The sequence below is a fragment of the Chlorocebus sabaeus genome, chromosome 15 (assembly GCF_047675955.1).
Source record: "Chlorocebus sabaeus isolate Y175 chromosome 15, mChlSab1.0.hap1, whole genome shotgun sequence".
Taxonomy (NCBI): domain Eukaryota; kingdom Metazoa; phylum Chordata; class Mammalia; order Primates; family Cercopithecidae; genus Chlorocebus; species Chlorocebus sabaeus.
Window position 1 is genome coordinate 38,830,369 of NC_132918.1, and position 17,023 is coordinate 38,847,391.

Below are 17,023 nucleotides of genomic sequence, written 5' to 3' on the forward strand. Positions count from 1 at the left end.
AACTATCCTAAATATATATGCACCCAATACAGGAGCACCCAGATTCATAAAGCAAGTCCTTAGAGACTTACAAAGAGAGTTAGACTCCCATACAATAATAATGGGAGACTTCAACACTCCACTGTCAACATTAGACAGATCAACGAGACAGAAAGTTAACAAGGATATCCAGGAATTGAACTCATCTCTGCAGCAAGCAGACCTAATAGACATCTATAGAACTCTCCACCCCAAATCAACAGAATATACATTCTTCTCAGCACCACATCGTACTTACTCCAAAATTGACCACGTAATTGGAAGTAAAGCACTCCTCAGCAAATGTACAAGAACAGAAATTATAACAAACTGTCTCTCAGACCACAGTGCAATCAAACTAGAACTCAGGACTAAGAAACTCAGTCAAAACCGCTCAACTACATGGAAACTGAACAACCTGCTCCTGAATGACTACTGGGTACATAACGAAATGAAGGCAGAAATAAAGATGTTCTTTGAAACCAATGAGAACAAAGATACAACATACCAGAATCTCTGGGACACATTTAAAGCAGTGTGTAGAGGGAAATTTATAGCACTAAATGCCCACAAGAGAAAGCAGGAAAGATCTAAAATTGACACTCTAACATCGCAATTAAAAGAACTAGAGAAGCAAGAGCAAACACATTCGAATGCTAGCAGAAGGCAAGAAATAACTAAGATCAGAGCAGAACTGAAGGAGATAGAGACACAAAAAACCCTCCAAAAAATCAATGAATCCAGGAGTTGGTTTTTTGAAAAGACCAACAAAATTGACAGACCACTAGCAAGACTAACAAAGAAGAAAAGAGAGAAGAATCAAATCGACGCAATTAAAAATGATAAAGGGGATATCACCACCGACCCCACAGAAATACAAACTACCATCAGAGAATACTATAAACACCTCTACGCAAATAAACTGGAAAATCTAGAAGAAATGGATAATTTCCTGGACACTTACACTCTTCCAAGACTAAACCAGGAAGAAGTTGAATCCCTGAATAGACCAATAGTAGGCTCTGAAATTGAGGCAATAATTAATAGCCTACCAACCAAAAAAAGTCCAGGACCAGATGGATTCACAGCTGAATTCTACCAGAGGTACAAGGAGGAGCTGGTACCATTCCTTCTGAAACTATTCCAATCAATAGAAAAAGAGGGAATCCTCCCTAACTCATTTTATGAGGCCAACATCATCCTGATACCAAAGCCTGGCAGAGACACAACAAAAAAAAGAGAATTTTAGACCAATATCCCTGATGAACATCGATGCAAAAATCCTCAATAAAATACTGGCAAACCGGATTCAGCAGCACATCAAAAAGCTTATCCACCATGATCAAGTGGGCTTCATCCCTGGGATGCAAGGCTGGTTCAACATTCGCAAATCAATAAACATAATCCAGCATATAAACAGAACCAAAGACAAGAACCACATGATTATCTCAATAGATGCAGAAAAGGCTTTTGACAAAATTCAACAGCCCTTCATGCTAAAAACGCTCAATAAATTCGGTATTGATGGAACGTACCTCAAAATAATAAGAGCTATTTATGACAAACCCACAGCCAATATCATACTGAATGGGCAAAAACTGGAAAAATTCCCTTTGAAAACTGGCACAAGACAGGGATGCCCTCTCTCACCACTCCTATTCAACATAGTGTTGGAAGTTCTGGCTAGGGCAATCAGGCAAGAGAAAGAAATCAAGGGGATTCAGTTAGGAAAAGAAGAAGTCAAATTGTCCCTGTTTGCAGACGACATGATTGTATATTTAGAAAACCCCATTGTCTCAGCCCAAAATCTCCTTAAGCTGATAAGCAACTTCAGCAAAGTCTCAGGATACAAAATTAATGTGCAAAAATCACAAGCATTCTTATACACCAGTGACAGTCAAACAGAGAGCCAAATCAGGAATGAACTTCCATTCACAATTGCTTCAAAGAGAATAAAATACCTAGGAATCCAACTTCCAAGGGATGTAAAGGACCTCTTCAAGGAGAACTACAAACCACTGCTCAGTGAAATAAAAGAGGACACAAACAAATGGAAGAACATACCATGCTCATGGATAGGAAGAATCAATATCGTGAAAATGGCCATACTGCCCAAGGTAATTTATAGATTAAATGCCATCCCCATCAAGCTACCAATGAGCTTCTTCACAGAATTGGAAAAAACTGCTTTAAAGTTCATATGGAACCAAAAAAGAGCCCGCATCTCCAAGACAATCCTAAGTCAAAAGAACAAAGCTGGAGGCATCACGCTACCTGACTTCAAACTATACTACAAGGCTACAGTAACCAAAACAGCATGGTACTGGTACCAAAACAGAGATATAGACCAATGGAACAGAACAGAGTCCTCAGAAATAATACCACACATCTACAGCCATCTGATCTTTGACAAACCTGAGAGAAACAAGAAATGGGGAAAGGATTCCCTATTTAATAAATGGTGCTGGGAAAATTGGCTAGCCATAAGTAGAAAGCTGAAACTGGATCCTTTCCTTACTCCTTATATGAAAATTAATTCAAGATGGATTAGAGACTTAAATGTGAGACCTAATACCATAAAAATCCTAGAGGAAAACCTAGGTAGTACCATTCAGGACATAGGCATGGGCAAAGACTTCATGTCTAAAACACCAAAAGCAACGGCAGCAAAAGCCAAAATTGACAAATGGGATCTCATTAAACTAAAGAGCTTCTGCACAGCAAAAGAAACTACCATCAGAGTGAACAGGCAACCTACAGAATGGGAGAAAATTTTTGCAATCTACTCATCTGACAAAGGGCTAATATCCAGAACCTACAAAGAACTCAAACAAATTTACAAGAAAAAAACAAACAACCCCATCCAAAAGTGGGCAAAGGATATGAACAGACATTTCTCAAAAGAAGACATTCATACAGCCAACAGACACATGAAAAAATGCTCATCATCACTGGCCATCAGAGAAATGCAAATCAAAACCACAATGAGATACCATCTCACACCAGTTAGAATGGCGATCATTAAAAAGTCAGGAAACAATAGGTGCTGGAGAGGATGTGGAGAAATAGGAACACTTTTACACTGTTGGTGGGATTGTAAACTAGTTCAACCATTATGGAAAACAGTATGGCGATTCCTCAAGGATCTAGAACTAGATGTACCATATGACCCAGCCATCCCATTACTGGGTATATACCCAAAGGATTATAAATTATGCTGCTATAAAGACACATGCACACGTATGTTTATTGCAGCACTATTCACAATAGCAAAGACTTGGAATCAACCTAAATGTCCATCAGTGACAGATTGGATTAAGAAAATGTGGCACATATACACCATGGAATACTATGCAGCCACAAAAAAGGATGAGTTTGTGTCCTTTGTAGGGACATGGATGCAGCTGGAAACCATCATTCTCAGCAAACTATCACAAGAACAGAAAACCAAACACCGCATGTTCTCACTCATAGGCGGGAACTGAACAATGAGATCACTTGGACTCGGGAAGGGGAACATCACACACCGGGGCCTATCATGGGGAGGGCGGAGGGGGGAAGGATTGCACTGGGAGTTATACCCGATGTAAATGACGAGTTAATGGGTGCAGCACACCAACATGGCACAAGTATACATATGTAGCAAACCTGCACGTTGTGCACATGTACCCTACAACTTGAAGTTTAATAATAATAAATAAATTTAAAAAAAAAAAAAAAAAAAAGAAAGAAGCAGCTTTGTGACAGGGGAGGAGCACAAAAGCTAGAATGAATAGTCACATAAAACTGGAAAAAGGTGACCACTTTCCAAAACTGGCTTAGTTAGGCCTCAGCTATGAATTAGAGGAGAAAGAGAAGCTTTGATATTGTTATTGTTGGAATTGTGTCCCCTTTCCCCAGATTTTGATGTTGAATCCCTAACCACCAATGTGACTATATTTGGAGATAGGGCTTTCAGGAGACTGTAAAGGCTGAACGAGGTCATGGAGGGGAGAGAGTGCTAATTTGATAAGTGGCCTCATAAGAAGGGGAAGAGAGAGAAAGATCTCTCCCTCTCTTTCCCCACCATGTGAGGACACATCAAGAAGGTGAAGAGATACCCCATCAAGAACCAAATCAGCTGTCACCCTGATCTTGGAATTCCCAGCCTCCAGAATTGTGATATATAGATTTTAAGCCATTTAGTCTGCGGTAGTTTTTATGGCCCCCAGAGCTACCTGATACAGATATTAAACTTTTCAATGCTTGGAAAATTAGACTATTCATTCACACTATTCATTAATACCTGAGGGTAGTTGGAAAAGCCCAAGATTTTATCCCAGGTCAGGAAAGAAGTATTTGATAAAACAGACTTAGAAGGACAGTGATGAAAACGAATGAACACACTGTCTTGTGTGTCCAGCTTTTCAATAATTCAGCTGTACACTTAACTTCTTTAGAGTGTGCTTTATTTCTATTATACAGGAGTTGGATTTGATTTCTAGAATTATACAGGAGTTGGATTTCACGGGACCCAGGTCTCCATTACAACTCAAATACTTTGTTTTACATTTAATGATTCATTTTCATTTATGTGAAAGAATTTCAGTTATTTTTATGAAAAGTTTCTGAAAAGCAAATATGCTAGGAAACTTCAAAAAATGAAGAGAAGAGGAATACAACAAAAAGGATCTTTTAAAGAACTAGAAGTTGCAGGCTTTCTAACCACAAACCACACTCCTCCTATGCCCAGCATTATTTCCAGTGTTAGCCGTTTCATTTGAAAGGGCTTCCCTAGACTGAATAACATTTACTGAAATTCCAATGATTCTTGATGTGACAAGGAGCCTCTACTGTTCTCAAAAATTCTTGGTAGCCTAAAACTAATTTTAATAAGTATAAATAAAATTTTAGAGATCACACACACACACACACACGCACACACACACACACAATGTCTGACCATTATGAACACAGAACTCTAGAACTTCTCTTTAATAAAAGCAAACCTCATTATTTCAAGTAGAGAGTAGCTAACTATCATATTTTTAAAAATTGCTGTTTCTCTGAAATATGTCCAGAGGATTTCATATCCACCCTCTGGCAAATCATCCTAGTAGGTTTTCTGTAAAGATGATTATCCCTTTTCCATACCAGGTATGTCCCTGTGCTTGGAGAAATTGTAATTCCAGTTTTAAAGGTCTGCCATGTGCTAATCTGAGAATTAAAGACATTCCTTTCCAAAGTGTAAAAATGAGGAGGAGAAATTGATGAAAATGTACACTGCAAATTCCCAATGAAAAAGCACCTGCCTGCATGAAGCTATTTTAATACTTAAATGTTGCCAACTATATGTATTTGCTGCCTGCATATATAGAAATTCTCCCTTGTAAGCCAGAGTTGTTAAAACTTCTTTATACATTTTTTCATATAAATCTATTTCTTCTTATACAAACATTCTTCTGATGTTGGAGTGATTCATAAAGCCTCAAATCCCATGGGTGTAAGAGGATACCTCTCAATTATGCATCCCAGGCATGAGTAATTTCACAAGCTGAAGGAAGGAGATAAATGCATTAAAATGTTCTTGCAAAACAAATTTCAAGGAGAGAAAGAGATGAAAATGGGAGTGAATGTACAAGTGGAAGATTTACCTCACTGTGCAGAAAAGAATATTAGATCTGCCTTTGCAAAGCTGTTTAGCTCATAGTTCTGCACAAACAGCCCTGGTAACTGCACTGCCCAAAGCCTTCCTAATATGCACATACTGACAAATGTTCGGTTTTGTTTCTGCTAATTACAAAGGATGAGAACTGTATGATAATTACATTTTCCAGTGAATCACGGGTCAGACCCTGTGAGAAATTATGGTAGCCTTTCATTCAGGATCAGCTCTATTCAGACATAGAGTGGTTGGCCACTTCTGAACTTTGCAACTGTATCATCAGCCGCTGGATATTGAGCCCCTACTGTTTGGAAAGTCATACTGTAGCTAGGTATACATTGGGTATGGCACTTGTGAGAGCCAGGACTTAATAGCAAAAGGCAAATAACCACATAAAGCAATATCCTTTGTCCTGGGTGAGAAGTCCTAAAGATGTACAGAAGTGGACAATCAGACTGTTGAAATGACTAAAGAAGTCTTCATGGATGAGTTGATAAATTGAACTTTAAACACAAAGTAGTATTTGGATAAGTGGAGGTGGAGAGTGTTCTGGACTGTTATATTACAGAAATGGAATCTTATATACATAGCGGCTGGAAAGTTTAAGGCATCTTTGGAGAAAATTTAGATTATTGGATTTAACCATATGAAACTGCTGTTTTTATAGGTAAGAAATGATCAAATATCACCAAGTGCACAAGACTCAAGACTGGCATAGTAGAAGACAAAGGTGGATATGTGGGTAGGTAACAGATAATGAAAAAATTGAGAATGTCATGGCAAGGTACTTGGAGTGAGGCATTTCATTTAAACATCATTAACAACATAGCAACTAAAACCTAAAGAATTATAAATCTTAGAATCTTCTAAGTGTCTTAGGAAAAACTTAGTTTAACTTCTGATTCCTGAATTATCTTTATCATCTGTTAAAACATGATAATATCATGAAGGGTCCATGTCACAACAGAAGCCAAGAGCAGTCTTGATAACTGAAACCCTTCTGGCCAGATTGTCTAGTATCAAATTTTTTTTTCTGGCACTGCTTCTTCTATGTCTTCTTTCTCATTGTCTGGCACATTTGGAAGCAGTCATCTCTATCAAGTCAATTTCTGTTACTTCCTCTGGTACGGTGTATAATAGCTCTTGAATTTCTCCAAGATTCAAATCTTGAAACCCTTCACCTTCCCTCCTCCTTTTTAAAATACGGTATCTACAGTCTCTTTCATTATTTTCTTGATTGGCTGTCATAAGTTCTGTGAAGTTATGCATAACATCTGGACACAATTTTCTCCAGTAGGGATTTCTCGTTTTTGCCTTGACGGCTTGCACAGCCTTTTCTATAACTACAACGGCATTTTCAGTGATGTAATCTTTCCAGACCTTCGTTATGTTCTCTCCTTTGGGGTTCTCTTCCATAACATTGACAATCCTTTTCATATACCATGTGCAGTGAGCCTTAAATGTCTTTATGACCCCCTTATCAGAAGCTGACTTAGAGATGTGTTTGGGGGCAAGTAGACCATTTTGATGCCTTTAGTGTTAAATTTATGAGGTTCTGTGACCAGGGGCATTGTCCAATATCAAAATAACTTTAAAAGGCAGCTCCTCACTGGTAATGTGCTTCTAATTTAATGCCCCTTCTGATTTCAGGGACAAAGCATTGATTGAACTGATCTAGAATAGGGGTTCTCATTAGCCAGGTCGTGTTGGTGTACAACCAAAAGACAAAGCTGGTGTTTATTTTTTTCCTTAACGCTCAGAGTTTAGCAGCTTTTAGGTAAGGGCAGTCTTGATCATAAACTCAACTGCATTTGCAAAAAATCAGTAGAGTTAGCCTGTCTCTTCTTGTCTTAATTTCTGGTGCTCACTTCTCTTCCTTACTAATACATTTATTATGGCTTTGTGTTTTCAGAATGGGAAACTTTTTTTTTTTCTTCTTTGAGACAGAGTCTTACTCTGTCACCTAGGCTGGAGTGCAGGGGTATGATCTCAGCTCACTGTAACCTTGGCCTCCTGGGTTCAAGTGATTCTCTTGTCTCAGCCTCCATAGTAGCTGAGAATACAGACATCTGCCACCATACCTAACCAGTTTTTGTATTTTTGGTAGAGATGGGGTTTTACCATGTTGTCCAGGCTGGTCTCAAACTCCTGACCTCAAGTGATCCACTCACCTCGGCCTCCCAAAGTGCTGGGATTACAGGCATGAGCAACTATACCCGGCCCAGAATAGGAAACTTGTGTGTTCATTAAAAATCTGTTTAGGCAGATATTATTTCTCCTCCATTATTTTCTTAATGGTGTCTGGGAACGTGTCTGTTACCTCTAGTTCAGCAGAAGATGCTTTCCTGTTATCTTGACATTTTAAAGCCAAATCTCATTCTAAAATTATCAAACCATCCTTTGCTGGCATTAAATCCTCTAGCTCTAGATCCTATAATTTTATTTTGCTTTAAGTTGTCATACAATGACTACTTTTTCTTGAATTATAGTAGTGTATATAGGTATGCCTTTCTTATGGCAATCCTGAACCCACATAAAACCTGCATCTTGAATATGAGTAAAAAGATATTTCACAAAAACCATAAGGTTGGGTCACTTGCTGGTATAGCTGCAGTGATGGCTTTATATATTTCCCTTTCTTTTTTTTACAGTGGTCCTGACAGTGGATTCATTTATCTTGAAATGGCAGGCAACTGCAGCTGCAGACCTTAACCTATGATACATATCAATAATTTAACTTTTTCTTGTAATGTCATGACTAGTCTCACCTTTTTGGGAGCACTTCCTTCCTCACTAGTGGCACTTTGTATTGGTTCCATAGTGTTATTCAAGATTTATGGTATTGCATGAGACACTAACACTATGAGAACTGCAAGAGATCATCTTTTACTATAATTTGCAATTTACTGGAGAGACAAACTGCTCATACAGAGATGATTAGTGTAAAATGGTATTTTAAGCAGATACAACACTTGAGCTCACTGCAATAGCAATGGGAGCTGCTATGAAATTATTACAGTAATATAGTATATACTAAAGTTAATTTATGCAGTTGTGATTTAATTTTATACCTTTACATTTATTTATATTTTTCTCAACTGTAAGTGGTTCCATGTATAGTCTGTGTTTGTGCATAAGTTTTGATAAATTTTCACTTTTTATAATAGATTTGTAAACATTTTATTGTAGTAAATGATGAATAGTATTTACATATATTTTTGCATCTAGAACATACCTGACCTTTTTTTAAACTGTTTAAAAAATATTTCTAGGCTACAGGTTTTTATGTATATTTTTTCAACTTGTCACAAATCTTCAAAAAATCTTCCAGTATATTTATTTTAAAAATTCACATATAGGTGAACCTGTGCAGTTCAAACATGTGTTGCCTGAGTCAACTGTATTAAAATATGGGCCAGAAAACTTTTTATATAAACAGCTAGATAATAAATATTTTCAATTTTGTGGACTGTATGTTCTCTGTCCCAACTATTTAAGATGGCCACTGTAGAGAAAAACCAGTGATAGACAATGATTAAACAAATGGGTGTGGCTGGACTCCAAGAAAACTTTATTCACAAAAAGGTTCAGGCTGGATTTGGGGCATGCAATAGTTTGCTGACCCTTGTATTAATATACTATCGTTAATACATTGTCAATTATCATATATTATATATATATATATATATATGTATAACATCTGAAAGGATGAAGAAGTCTCTACAAGAATGGGAACTATAGATAAAAAAACTCAGGGAGGGAATTTGGAAATTAAAATCTTCCCTTGAGGAGAATTATGGTGACTATCTTCAAAAAGTCACATGCACAGCTGAAGGCCTTTAAGGATGAGAGAATGGATGGTAATATGCCATAAGGGAGTGCAATGGACTCAATGTTTGTGTCCCACAAAATTTGTATGCTAAAATCTTAACCCCCAATATGATGATATTAGAAAATGGGGCTATTGGGAGGTGATTAGGACATGAAGGGGAAGCCTCACAAATGGGATTAGTGCCCTCATGAAAAATTATGAGAAAGCTTGCTTTCTCTTTCTGTTCTCTACCATTTGAGGATACAATGAGAAGATGGTCGTCTGCAAATGAAAACTAGGGTCCTCACCAGACATGGGGTCTGCCAGCACCTTGAACTTGGAATTCCCAGCCTCCAGATCTTTGAGAAATAAGTGCTTGTTGTTTTAGCCACTTGGTCTATGGTAATTTTTTTCTAGCAGCTCCAACAGACAAAGACAGAGAGTGTGCCAACCAACACATGAAATTTTACCTATTTTGCACTGTTGCTGTGATTTGGGACAGAGTTCAGTATTGAGATTGTCCATGTATAACACTCAATTCTCTAGAAGTTTAATATGAAACAAAAAAAGTGGTAGAGCATTCAACTATCCCTTTCCTGAAGTATTTTTTAACCTGGTTGGTGACAGTCAGAAGGCCTTGGTATATGTACGTAAGATTGTATTTAAAGGTAATGTTTAAAACTGAACTCAGTAAACCTTGACCTATGTATTCACAAAGTTGAATTATGAATATAAAAGTAAACAAATAAAACTTTTTCCTTGGGGAAAGTTATTTTGTCATATGAACTGAAAGAACTGAATGATTCTTTTGGGAAGAACAGTGTTGTTCTCTACACTTGTATGGAGTTTATATACCATTTTTCTTCAATCATAAAACACCATAGATTGTAAGATGCACAACTGATTTGACAACAGCTTTTCAGAGAAGATACCCAGGTGAACTTAATAAAATCAAAAATCCCTAGGATATTCAACGTTCCCGTAAATTTTGGACTGTATTCTGACTTTAGGAATTTAAAAAGTGAAAAAGCTGTATCATAGAATGGAAGAAATGTTTTATATCATCATCTGCCCACCCCACTCACCCCCAACACACACACACACACACACACACACACACACACACACACACACACACCCCTTGGCTTTAGGTGAAAAGTAAAATAAGCCAGAACCTCTTATGAATTCTTCAGGAATAATGCATCATAAATGAACTTCACTGCTTTGTTCCAACTTGTCTTTTCTGAGATAAAATTTTAAATTGTTTCAAAATGGATATTATTTCTAACTGTGTTCAAAATATACTTTTATATCAGGAGAATTTTAGATTTTTAGAATTATTGCAAAGACAGTAAAGAGAGTTCCAGTGTATCCCACATCCAGTTTTTGCTTTTATCACTGTCGCTTTAAGAGTTATTTGTATATTTTAGATACTAGTCCCTCACCAGACATATGTTTTGCAGATATTTTCTTTCAGTCTGTGGTTTGTCTTTTCTTTTCTTTTTTAACTGTGCCCTAATATGCCTCTTTTTTTTTTTGTTCCAGGATACCATTCAGGATATCACATTAAATTTAATAGTCATTTCTCCTTAGGCTCCTTTGACTTTTACAGTTTCTCAGACTTTTTGTTTTAGGTGACTCTCACAGTGTTGCCAATTATTGGTCAGGTATTTCATAGACTGTCTCCCACTTATGATTTGTGTGATGTTTTTCTCATAATTAAATTATGGTAATTATTTTTGGGAGCAAGCCCACCAAGATATGTCATTCTCACAATATACTTTAAGCAAGCATAATATCAGTATGACTTGCCACTCTTGATGTTAACCTTTATCAGTCATTCCTTTTTCTCTTTTTATATTACCCTCTTTATAGCCACCATGTATAGTTTACACTAAAGGAGTGAAAAGTTATGCTCTGCCTTCTTCAGGTGGTGTATCTGTATAAGGTATTTAAAATTCTTCTCCATAGGAGACCTGTCCCTTCTCTCCCATTTATTTATTTATTTAATCATTTGTGTATATCAGTATGGACCTCTCTTGTCTATGTCTTGTGCTGTTCCTAGATTCAACCAATTCTCCAAAGAGTCTTGGTTTCTTTTACACTTTTCTAATGGTATTAAAAACCAACATCTGAGCACTAGGTGTGCTCTTTGCTATTAAAGTGCCATTGTTTCCAGGCTCTTTCAGCAGACGGAGCAAGGAGAAATATGTATATGTATGAATCCATCTACAGAGCCGAGGTCGCACCACTGCACTCCAGCCTGGGTGACAAAGCGAGTCTCTATCTCAAGAAATAAAAATAAAAATAAAAATAAATAAATAAAAAATTCTACATATCGATCTATAAATATTTCTAGAGGTAAACATCAGTAGATATATCAAACTAAATATATGTTCTTATTGATGTATCCAACTCTAATCCATTACCATATGGATCCTTTTAGTCTTCTCCCCTTGCTAAGTTGAGCCTTTCATTTTAGCAGTGAGAAGTCTGATTCCAACCATTTGCCATCAATTTGTCTAATTGTTCAATTCTAGTATGCATGATTAGTGACTTCAAAATTGCTAATCTGTACCATTAAGGGAAACAACTTTAGCAGCTACAGTACAATGTATGTACAATTTATTTCCCTTTAACCTTACAGGTTACACTCATTCCCAATGTTAAGTGGGTTAGCACCTTATTCCCTAACCACCTTTGCTGAAGTTGTCTTATAAATTTGTCATATACTTAGACTCTTTTTCACTTTCTGCATTCCATCCTCATATTCTCCAAACTAATATATTTTTTTAAATTTGTACCTGTTAAGGTTTATTTTTTGCCATAAAATCCTATGGATTTTGATAATGCTTAATATCTTGTATTCACCACTACTGTATTGTACAAAATATTTTCACCACCCTAAAAATTCCACTGTGTTTTATATATTTAGCTGGTCCTTCTCCACCACTCACTGAACATCTGGCAACCACTAATCTGCTTACCACTGCTGTAGTTTTGCTTTTTTTAGACTTTCATATAATTGGAATAATAATGTGCAGGCTTTTCAGGCTGGCTTCCTTCACTTAGCAATATGCATTTAAGTTTCATTTATATCTTTTCGTGGCTTGATAGCTCATTGTTTTTCATTGCTGAATAGTATTTCATTGTATGGTGTGTCAAGTTTGTTTAATCATTTATTCAAGAAACACTTGGTTTTGCTCTGCTTTTGGCAAATCAAATTCCTATAAATGTGTGTGTGCAGGTTTCTGTGAAGTTTTCAACTCATTTCTGTAAATACCTAGGAGTGCAATTGCTGGATTTTATGTTAAACCTATGTTTAGTTTTGTAAAAACCTCTCAAAATGTCTTCCAATGTAGTTGTACTATTTTGCATTCCCATCAGCAATGAATAAGAGTTCCTGTTGCTCCACATCCTTGCAAACATTTGGTGTTGTCAGGGTTTTGGATTTTCGTCATTTTAATAAGTGTCTAGTGATAGCTCATTGTTTTCTTTTTCTTTCTTTTTTTCTTTCTTTTTTTTTTTTTTTTGGTGAGATGGAATCTCACTCAGTCGCCCAGGCTAGAGTGCAATGGCGCAATCTTGGCTTACTGCAAGCTCCGCCTCACAGGTTCACGCCATTCTCCTGCCTCAGCCTCCCTGGTAGCTGGGACTACAGGTGTCCGCCACCACGCCTGGTTAATTTTTTGTATTTTTAGTAGAGACGGGATTTCACCATGTTAGTCAGGATGGTCTCAATCTCCCGATCTTGTGATCCGCCAGCCTTGGCCTCCCAAAGTGCTGGGATTACAGGCTTGAGCCACCGTGCCTGGACTCATTGTTTTCTTAATTTGTGATTCCCTAATGATAAATAATGCTGAGCACTTTTTCGTATGTTTATTTTCTATCTTCATGTATTATTTGGTGATGTATCTGTTCAGATTTTTTGCCTATTTCTAAATTGGCTTATTTGTTTTCCTTTGGTTGAGTTTTAAGAGTTATTTTTATATTTTGGATACTCATCTTTTGTCAGATATATGTTATGCAAACATTTTCTCCTGGTTTTGTAGTTTGACTTTCCATTCTTTTAACAGTGTCTTTTGTGAAACAGTTTTTACTATTTTTATTATGCTAAGATATATATAATATAAAATTTCCAATTTTAGTCCCCTTTAAGTGTATAATTCAGTGACACTAATTACATCCTCAATATTGTACAATCATCATCACTCTCAATTTCCAAAGTTTTTATCACTCCAAACAGAAACTTTGTACCCATTAAATAACACCCCATTCTGTTCTCTCTAAATCTCTGGTCAATTATATTATACTTTCTGTCTCTACGAATTTACCTATTTCATATATTTTATATAAGTGAAATAATATAATATTTGTCCTTTCATGTTTGGCCTATTTCACTTAGCATAACATTTTCAAGATTTATTTATTTTGTCACATGTATCAAAAAATTCCTCTTTATGGTTGAGTAATATTTCATTGTATCTATGTACCACATTTTGTTCATATATTCATCTGTTAAGGGACATTGTATTGTATCCATCTTTTGACTATTGTGAATAATTCTGCTGTGAACATTGGCATACAAGTATTTCTTTTGGCTATTTACCTGGGGATGAAATTTCTGGGTCATATGATAATTCTGTGTTTAACTTCTTTAGTTAAAGTTATGTACATTTCTACCAGACTGTCATATACAATTCTACCAGCAGTGCACAAGGTTTCCAATTTTTCCAAATCTTTGCCAATCGATAGCTATTTTTCATTTTTAATTATAGTCATCCTAGTAAGTATGAAATGGAATCTCATTGTTGTTTTGATTTGCCTTTCCCTAAAGATTAATGATATTGAACATCTTTTCATGTGCTTATTGGCCATTTGCACATTTGTATATCTTCTTTGGAAAATGTCTATTCAAATCCTTTGCCTGTTAAATTTTATTTTTGTTACTTTGTTGTTGAGTTATAGGAATTCATATCTTCTGGACAACAATACTGCACTAGATGTGATTTACAAATATTTTTTCCTATTCTGTGGGTGGGTTGTCTTTTCATTTTCTTAGTAGTGTCCTTTTTTTTCTTCTTTTTTTGAGATATAGTCTTGCTCTGCCGCCCAGGCTGGAGTGCAGTGGTGCAATCTCAGCTCATTGCAACCTTCATCTCCCAGGTTCAAGAGGTACTCCTGCTTCAGCCTCCTGACTAGCTGGGATTACAGGTGGGTATCATCACGCTTGGCGAATATTTCATATTTTTAGTAGAGATGGGTTTTCGCTATGTTGGCCAGGCTGGTCTCGAACTCCTGGCCTCAAGTGATCCACCCACCTTGGCCTCCCAAAGACCTAGGATTAAAGGCGTGAACCTCCACACCTGGCCGATAGTGTCCTTTGATGAACAAAAGTTTTAAATTTTCATCAAGTCCAATTTATTTTTTCTTTTGTTACTTGTCTTTGTGTTATATTTAAAAATACATTGCCAAATACATAAAGGCAATTGTGTCTCTATGTTTTCTTTGAAGTGTATAGTTTCAGGTCTTAAATTTAATTTAAGTCCAATGTTCTAGTTAAGTTACATTATTTTTAAATTTTTACTTTTTATTTTTGGAGACAAGGTCTCTTGAACTCCTGGGCTCAAGAGATCCTCCCACCTCAGCCTCCCAAGCAGCTGGGACTATAGGCAGATGCCACTATTTGTGGCTAATTTTTTTTTTAAAAAACCTTTTCTTATATAGAAATGGGGTCTCACTATGTTGCCTAGGTTGGTCTCAAATTCTTAGGCTCAAGCTATCCTCCTGCCTTTACCTCCCACAATGTTGGGATTGAAGGCATGAGCCACCACACCTGGCCTAAATTGCCTTCTAAAAAGGTATTACCAAACGATACTCCTGGCAACAGTTTGTAAGAGTGTCCATTTTTCTCTCCAGTGTTGGATATTATCAACTTTATATGTTGCTAATCTAGTGGGAACAAAAAAGATATTACATTATTTTAATTTTTATCCCCATTATTATCGAAGAGGTTAAACATCTTTTCATACATTTATTGGCAATTTGCATTTTTGTTCTTTTGAAATTTTTCTATTTTTTGTCATTTTTATATAATATAGATTCATAGGAGCTCTTCATATGAGTATTTATCCTTTCTTATGTTTGTTTTACATATTGTTTCCCAATTTATAATTTGTCTTAACTTTGTTTAAGAAATCATTATTTGAAGCAAACTTTTTATAGTTTATGATGAATTTAAGATAAATATTTATGATGAATTCTGGTATTTATGTTTTAAAGCCTTCCTCAGTCCTAGTTATAGATATGTGTACCTATATTTCATTTTAATACTTTTATAGTTGATAGCATGTATCTTTTGTTTTCTTTTAACATTTAGCTCTTTTATCCATTTGGATTTAAAAAATACATCTTGTGTGAGGCAGGAGTCTTAACTTTTCTTTTAAACAAATCTTACACTGATTTTCTCAACACTGTTTTTGAAATTGTCTATTCAAAAATAATGAAAAATTGATCATTATGTTTTTTTGTCTGCATAGAACATTCTTTATAATCTTTTGCTGTGAGATTTTTGGCACCAAACTATTATAATCATATTTTATCCACAAATAAACCTAAAGATAGAAAAAAAGCTTTGATAGTTTTATAAATAGAATATTTAAATGATTTTCTCACTTTATGGCAAAAGTCTGTTTTTTTTTTTTTTTTTTTTTTTGAGACAGTCTCACTTTGTCACCGAGGCTGGAGTGCAATGGGGTGACCTCCTCAGCTCACTGCAATCTCTGCCTCCTGAGTTCCAGCAATTCTCCTGCCTCAGACTTCCCAGTAGCTGGGATTATAGGCACCTGCCACCACACCTGGCTAATTTTGTATTTTTAGTAGAGACAGGGATTTGCCATTTTTGCCAGGTTGGTCTCAAACTCCTGACCTCAGTTGATATGCCCACTTCGGCCTCTCGAAGTGCTGGGATTACAGGCTGAGCCACAACACCCAGCCCTTACCAGTAGTTTTAATGTTCTGGTTGTGTCCTATATGGAAGTGTATTATCTTTTTGAAGGGATCTGTAGTGGTTAGCGAACATGACTCAATTTGGCTTTCCCCCCAACACTTTTATGCCAGAGTTATTTTTAGTCCCCATTTGTCAGTAGATTAAGATGTTTGATGGAAACTACTTTATCTCAAAGATTTATTCAACCCCTTTAGGTCTGTGAAGGTTAATCACAAAACACAAAGAGTCAAGATATTGTTATTAATTGGCTTATGAGCATGCCATTGCAAGGGTTAATATTTCTACACTGCAGGGAAAAGCAGGCTCATAATTCCAAGGCAATTAACTAAGAGAAACAGCCTGACCCAGGGAAATTCCTCTTGGCTCCTGTAAAAGTTCCGTGCATTTTAAAGATTGGCACCCAAAGTAGCCCATTCTTGGTTTTGTTGTTATGTGGAAAAGAACATTTTCTCTGATACTTTAAGTTTGAAGAATTGGTGCATATTTCAATGCCACATATACAAAGATACCTTCCAAATTTACTTAGAACTTTAGGTAGGAA

At 36.3% G+C, this 17,023-nt stretch overlaps 1 long non-coding RNA gene across 1 annotated transcript in view; it reads left to right on the plus strand.

The window, feature by feature from the left end:
- LOC103241455 (uncharacterized) overlaps window positions 1-17,023 on the plus strand; it is a 49,095-nt gene that overhangs the window by 29,673 nt on the left and 2,399 nt on the right. Inside the window, exon 2 of the long non-coding RNA XR_005241873.2 lies at window positions 6,330-6,404. This is a non-coding gene — a long non-coding RNA (uncharacterized lncRNA). The remainder of the gene's footprint in view (window positions 1-6,329; window positions 6,405-17,023) is intronic.